Source organism: Melanotaenia boesemani, chromosome 23 (assembly GCF_017639745.1).
Source record: "Melanotaenia boesemani isolate fMelBoe1 chromosome 23, fMelBoe1.pri, whole genome shotgun sequence".
Taxonomy (NCBI): Eukaryota; Metazoa; Chordata; class Actinopteri; order Atheriniformes; family Melanotaeniidae; genus Melanotaenia; species Melanotaenia boesemani.
Genome location: NC_055704.1, coordinates 22,187,600 through 22,194,728, shown reverse-complemented (window position 1 = coordinate 22,194,728; position 7,129 = coordinate 22,187,600).

The following is a 7,129-nucleotide window of genomic DNA, read 5'->3' as shown; positions in this document are numbered from 1 at the left end:
CTGCCAGATGCAGCTCCATGTCTTTGTTCAGTCTTACATTTTAAACAGTAAATCTAATTCAATTTATCTAATTTGGGTTAAGCAATGTCTGTCAATCAACAATTCTGGCAAATGTCAGATGAAACATAAACAATAATTAGACGTGTGCCGGGAAACCCTGCAGGACTCCTTTAATGCAGGGTTGGTGCAGTTAAGGACATTGTTTATGGATATGCCTAAAAAATATGTTTTGTTAATGATTTGATGGCATTTTCCATAGAGTGGTCCTCTTGTAGCCCGAGGGTTGAGGGTTCGATCCTGGCCTGGAGAGCTCATGTCCCTGAGCAAGACTCCAAACTACAAATTGCTCCTGATGGGTCGTGGTTAGCGCCTTGCATGGCAGCTGTGTGTGTGAATGGGTGAATCTGATGTGTAGTATAAAAGTGCTTTGGGTATCGTAAATACAAACCATTTACCGTTTTACCATTTTGCTTTCGAATAGGTTTATTACAGGAAATGCTTTCTTTAAGAAGAAAAACAAATTTTTAAAGGAATTGTATTTTAAAGAGATTATACCAAAACTAGCATTTATTTAAAAAGACAAGTCCTCCAGTCAAAGCCACCAAATATGTTAATTGTTCATACCCTTAAATGTGGACCATAATATTTACCACCACCACAAATGGCAGGAGGGAAACGCGACTCATATTAATCGTCATTCATCGACATCAGAGTAAATGTTCCACACAGTAAGTGACTAAATCCTCTCAAACAGTGTGTAAAGGATTTAAAAATTACTAACAACTAGTGGTGAAGATGGGCATAAAAATTAATCGAAATTCCAACCACAGCTGGGAAAGGACGGTGGCCATTAGTGGTCAAAATCCTTCCAGACAAACATGTTTTCATCTGTGAGTGGATCCAGTGGCCTCAGGTGCAGCAATGACTGCACTGCAGGTAACTACTTCATAACTGTGTACATATGTATGTACTGTCTTCTATGTGCCATTTAAGGGCACACAGAAAGAAACAAGACAGAAAAGACATTTATCTTGGCTCTTTTCTTTTGCTCTGTCTCTTTCTTTTCTTCTCTACTTTTGATAATGTCCTCTTGTGTTTTTTTATGTCTGAATAAGCCACAGTGCACATTCAAAATAGACACTGTGTTTATATCTGGTAGCTGATGTGTGATGCAGTGCATAAAGCGAAGCTCAACTGCAACAGCACACAACATCCCTGAAGCAAAAGTTTTGAAATTTGGTTTCTCACAATATAAACAGTATTACAAGATACAATAAGACAATATGCTATCCTACAGTTTAATAAATTCACTTTATCCCATGGATAAATGTTGGCAGCTGGTATGTTGTTGCTGATAAACCACATTAGTTTATTATTTATTATTTATGCTAAATAACGGGTTAGAAAAAAGAGCTTGAATGGAAGATGGTTCTAGTGGAGAGCAGATTTATTAGCCAAGTAGCATAACTACTTCAGGTGAAAACCAGTTGAATGTAGTTCTCAATCTTTCATTACTCTGTCAGTCTCCTTCGCTTTGGGAAGCAGACGATAGTTTACTCTGGTACTTTGGCAAGTCCACAGTGATATCCACACTACTTTTAAGTCAAAAGCAGAGTTTAAAACTGGCAGAGATATAGTGATTCTTTGTCAAGTAGAGGCCATGGACAGCCCAAAATAATATTGTCTTGGCCTGCATGTGTATTTTACACTGCAAAATTAGGGGTAAACAGGAAAAACCCAGACCTATTTCCAGTCCTACACTAAATTATAGTATAAAATGTGAGACAAGTATAACATTGTAGATATGAAAAAGATAATAAGTCTAGATATTCTTTTCTGTAGTCTTTAAGTCTTGTCTCAGATGCCAAGAAATATTCAGATTAAACAAACAAACAAAATGGTCCTCTGTTATATGTTTAGATAATGCCAGTGGTAATGTGTGAACTAGCGAAATAGCTGAACACTGTTTAAGCATAAATACCTTATATAAGAGAAATTGAGAGAATGTATCTTAAAATAGCTTTAAAGTCAGATTACAATATTTTAAGCTTTTAAAAAATAATGTGAAAAATAAGCTTGTGTAATGAGAGTATGTAAATATTTCTGTTTACCATTCTCCAAGATCAACAAATTATTGTGATGATAATGGAGATTGTGCTTTTTAGTGCTGCGGTGTGATGCTTTTAAATACCACCAGCTCCAACTGATTTGAGGTGCTCTGTAAGAAGTCTCTACAGCTGATCAGAGGTTCAGTGCCCCCTTTTTGCAGCCCCTAATGTGAAGGATGATAGTGTTGTGTTGTACCAACACATACCCAGAAGTATACATTCTATTCTATTCTACAGTCATTTAGCAGACGCTTTTATCCAAAGCGACTTACATTTGAGAGAGAGACATAATTGAAAACATAATTACATCCCACACAGACTTATGAGCACTAAAACAGTAAAGTGAGCTAAATGAGCTTCTGGACTTCCTCTGAACACTCAGTGGGATGAAATACCACTCTTTCACTTCCTTCTAATCTTCTCCAGAACTCCAAATACATTCCAGTGTTTGTTTTTTTTTTTTTTTGTTTTGTCCCACAACATGTTAGAGTCCACTTTGTTTAGTAATGACCCGTTTTTTTAGTTTTGTATTGTTTTTACAGCACCAGTCAAAGGTTTTGACACTATCCTTTTAGATTTAATGGTAAAGTGTGTCCAAACTGTTTGGTTGTGGCGTTTATGCCATTTTGTGTTGTATTTTAAGTCTGTTTAGTGGCTATTCTTTACCTGCCATCTGATGCACTACATGTACATCTACACACCTCCTGTCACTTCTTTGTCCTCTTGAATGAAAATATTCTGCTATCATCACAATATCAGCATATTGACTGAAAACCTCACCTGCAATGTCCTGGTCAGGACCTTTATAGGGCTGCCAAAGGCATTATTTGTCCTTAGAAAGTAAAGATTTCTTCTAGTAGGGCAGTAACAACGCAGCAAAGACTGCTTTGCAGATTAAGTAATCTCAACCATACAGATGAACTGCAATTACGCCTTTTTTCCACTGCATGGTTTGATAAGGATGGCGGGAATTTTTTTCGTTATGCCAGATAGTACTACTTTGTAGTTTCTGACTCAGCATATTGGTAATATCAACAAAGCTACATTAGATCACATAAGTACGGAAGCGTGGAGCTGTCACCCAAATAAAATCACGTTATAACGTGATAAGGTCCGATTTTTTTTTTATTTGGGTGACAGCTCCACGCTTCCGTACATAAGGACTGCTGCACTTGATTCTTAATAAGTGGTTGTTTCAAAAAGCAAGAAAGAAGATAATTCGCTTTGTAAACACTGGCTATCGCTTCAAGTATGAGTAAATAATGACGAGTCATTAATCTATTTTTAAAACCCCAGATAAAGACTATGAGAATTGACCCAAAAACCCTAATATGGATTATCAAGGAAGTCTGCAAGACTTTGTTTTGAAAATGCTTTTCTGTTTTTCCGTTTTAATATCCTCCCTCATTTATATTTAATCTTCTCAGTTGATATAGGCCAGTGCACATGCACTGTACATGCACAGTATCCTTGCTGGAGCTCTCTGCCTTCTATAATTGCACAGGGGAAGACAACATGGGAGACACAAACCCACTGAGAGGCCTCTGAAACATGAAAACACTAACATGCTTACCCATCGGTGCCTGATGTCAGCTCTTATTACATCCGAAAGCCGGCCCCCACAGCAAATTAGAGTATGGAGCCGCACTGCTAAAAGCAGTGGGGTTGGCCCGTCACTTGTAACGCTGTCCCCAGTGAAGACATTAGGGGCAAATAATGAGGCAGACTAGTAGGTGAGCTGTGCACATTTTCAATTAGTCAACCACAGAGAGCTTTCTCATGTGCTTTTTTACTTTGTGGAAAAAAAGTGAAATTTGATCGTATTTTAGTATCTTAAAAAACCTGTGTTAAGTATACACAAAAATGAGCAGTTGAATGAGCAGTTGGAATAGTTGATTATTGCTTAAATTGTATAAAATGCATAATTAATTTAAGTATGTGACTTAGAGTGTTTTTTTTTTTTTACTGTTGGGTCATCCACATGACAAACTAAAGGAAGTTTGTAGTGAAATGCATGTTTCTGTTAACAGAAACAAATGGAGAAAGAGAGAGAGAGAGGAAAAGCAGTCATCACTTGCTCTTTGTTCTTGATTTATCCCTGGTGTAATGCCATTTTCCCTACATTCAATCTATAATGTATCACATTGCCAAGCCGACATGAGGGGGAAAGCAGAAAGCCTCTGGGCTGCTTTCCAAAGGATGCAGGGTAATTTGGAGATGGCCCATGTGCTCAGTCTAAATTAACTAAATGGAGATGAGATTTACTACAACTTGAGCCACTTTTGAAATTTGCTTATTTAGCAAATTGCAACTGTGGGGAAATACTTCAAACCAGGAATGCCCCCCAAAAAAAGATTTGTGTACACAGGAAATATGTTCATGTAAATCTTTATTTATGAAACAAAATTTTTAATGTGCAGGATTTTGCTGCAAGATTTGGCATCAATTTAATACAGGGCCAGTATTGCCAAAACCAATATAGATGCTGATACTAATGCTTTTTAATAATTAAGGTAAATTACTAAATCAAAGTATGCAATTTATACAGCTTGCCATTGTTTAATTTTTAGCCTGAAAATATGGCCACCCAGTGCTCCTCTTCCTCTCTGGTCTATGGCACTACTGAGTCACATGATGGTGCAACATTAAAACATGAAAAGGGGTAGACAAGCAAAGTGTGCTAGCCCCACCCTGTGACAGGAGCAGCACCTAAAATCAGCAGCACTTACACAGACAGCCAGGTCTGCAGCAGGGCGGCAGTTCATACTGCATGCTGGACCAAAACTAAAGTATTTGTTTGATTGATTGATGCACTTTATTTCAAGCAGACAAAACAAAATTATGTTCCATTAGAGAAGACATATATATTTGAAAAAATAGAAGAAAATTAAATAATACAACTAAATATATTAAATAAATTCAATTTAAGAAAAAAATACTGTTTATCAAGCTCAAAAAGGAGCAGGAGGAAGTAAACAGATATATTCTAGGGCTTCCAAGATTAGTCGATTAGTCATGATTATGTCGACTAATTTAATAACTGACGTAATCGTTTATTTTTTTAAGCTTTTTTTTTTTTCTTTTAAAACTGTTTCTGTACCTTCCACTGCATTGTCTACTTTTTCTGTCCTTGACACAAATGCACAGTAGGGGCAACTCTGGTAAGCAGTGACGTCACTGGAAAAGTTATGTCCAAAACAACAGTATCATTGTGAGCTGGTAATGGAGCTTGAGAGTTTGGGAACATTTTATGAAAAATTCAAGAAAAACATGTGCAAAATCTGCAAGGTAGAACATGTCTTCCATGGCAGTATGACGGCGATGCACAAACATCTTAAAAGGAAGCACATTGTGGATGATCCAGTTTCTGTCTCAGTAGTGAGCTACTTACTTGTATTGATAACATTAACAGTAGTGATGGCGATTTCTTTTGCTTTAGCACACGCCATGTGTTTGCTGTAATATTATAACAGCGATGTAGAATAGAATAGAAATACTTTATTAATCCCTTTAGAGAGTCCTCAGGGAAATTTTGGGACCACCAACCTTTCAGTTGATGTCATATTTAAATAAGAAATATGATAACGCAAAATGACAACCCTAATATATTCCTGCCCCCCTTATCAATCATACTCTATTTAGACACTGTGTCAAATCACATTAGTCTTCAAGAAATCAAAATAAGTGCAAAAAAAGAGAAAATATAGGTCCTTTCACATAGAGATTTTGCACATTTTTGTGCATATCCACCGCCCTACCTATGCCTATACATATTTATACTTTACATTTTCTACACATATACATGCACATAAACATATCCGTACACAAAAATACATATTCATACATACATAGTCTAATACCCCTATATACATATACATACACATAACAGTAAATTGATAAATTCACATATGTCCGCTTTCTTTATACTTAATGAAAAACATTTTTATGGATTTTTCACTTAAACAGGTATCAATCTCTTTACACTGGTATCAATCAATAGCAACACCAGTGTTGGTATTGCTATTATACATATTTGGACTGACCCACCCACCACTATTTTGTAGTGTTTTGTTACACCCAACATGACTGTTAAAGTCACATGCTTTTTACTTTATTTCAACACTGCTTCATATTTGTCTCTGTTGCAAATTGACAGACTTGTAAAATGCTGGAAATAGTTCTTTTAAAAAAAACAAGACATTTATTTTAAGCTAACCAAGTGGGTTTGGGTTTTAAATTAAAAAAAAAGTAGGAAAGTTTTTGTTTAGTTGGGAAAAAATGTGCTTTGGTGTCCAGGATGACTGAGTAAAACTTAACCACACCCTCCAGCTCAACAGTCAAACTTTTGCTTCTCTGTCAACTTTTAAATATTACTTTCCTGTTTACTGAATTTATTTTTATTCATTTTATTGGTTTGATAGGGACAGTGTATGTTAATGAACATATATAAACAACACATGTAAACATGCCAGGTTATAGCTACCAAGCTAATTTGCATACATAGTACAAAGGCAGGTACAATGAAGCTACACAATACAATAAGACAATGAAATGTTAATACAGTAAAAGAATAATGTAAAAAAATCTGGCATTAAGATTTTAAAATATTGTATATATTAAAAAAATGACCACAAAAATGTTGAGTTGAACTTTAAAAGCTAGAAATATGGGACACTCTCTTATGACTGTTAGAGCTTCCATAACGTACCACCCTTCATAGATAGTTTATTTTGTCCAAAAGTTCTTCTGTGGGAAATTTGACAGTCCCCTTTAGAGGCAGTCCTGGTCTTGAGTCTACTGTGAGTCTATAGCCTGATCCTACAGATGGAGTGTAAAAAAAAAAGACAATCCTGAAGTGAGAATTTGGGTCCGCTCATACAAAAGAAAGTCAGCAAACAAAACACAAACCAAAAATGTTTTGCTAAGTAGTAGTTTCACTTTCCCATCTCATTTCGGTCTGTCCATTTTCTATACCCTACTTATTTCAATGCAGGTCAGGGCTGGAGCCTATCCCATCGCCT